Consider the following 573-nt stretch of genomic DNA (forward strand, 5'->3'; position numbering starts at 1 on the left):
ATGGATGGCTAGGGAGGAAGATATCAAGATTCGAAGATGTACAACAATCATGGAGAGAGAGTGTAGGTTGTCACCTTCTTCATGGGGAAGAAGGTGCCTTCTAGGCTTACCCAAAATATTCCTAGAATGCTTACTTTATGTTAAGTTCTGAGGATTCAAGAAGCCGCAGAGGGTCCAGGGGAGCTCCAAGGTGCATCCGAGCAAAAACATAAATATTGTGTTTCCAGTCAAGGACATCTTGGGGGGCGCTCACCTCTGAGGAGCATCCGAGATCAAAATAGAAACATTTTATTTTTTCTAGAAGGCCTCATGCAGGGTTCGAGGTTACTAGAAGGTTCACTAGAGAGAAACACTCAAGCATCTTTTGAGGCTCTCTTTTTCATACGTTTTGGGTGTTTTTGGCTTGTTTTTAGTTTGCTAGTTTCCACACCTAGATCCACGATGTATCCCCTTTTCATAGTATGGCATACCTACGAATCAGAAACGGGAAATTATCATTTGAAAATTGACGTGATGTCTTCTTTCAATCTTTTGCTTAGATAGTCGTCGGCCAACTTCCTTTTTTCATTTTGA

Source organism: Triticum dicoccoides, chromosome 4B (genome assembly GCF_002162155.2).
Source record: "Triticum dicoccoides isolate Atlit2015 ecotype Zavitan chromosome 4B, WEW_v2.0, whole genome shotgun sequence".
Classification (NCBI taxonomy): Eukaryota; Viridiplantae; Streptophyta; class Magnoliopsida; order Poales; family Poaceae; genus Triticum; species Triticum dicoccoides.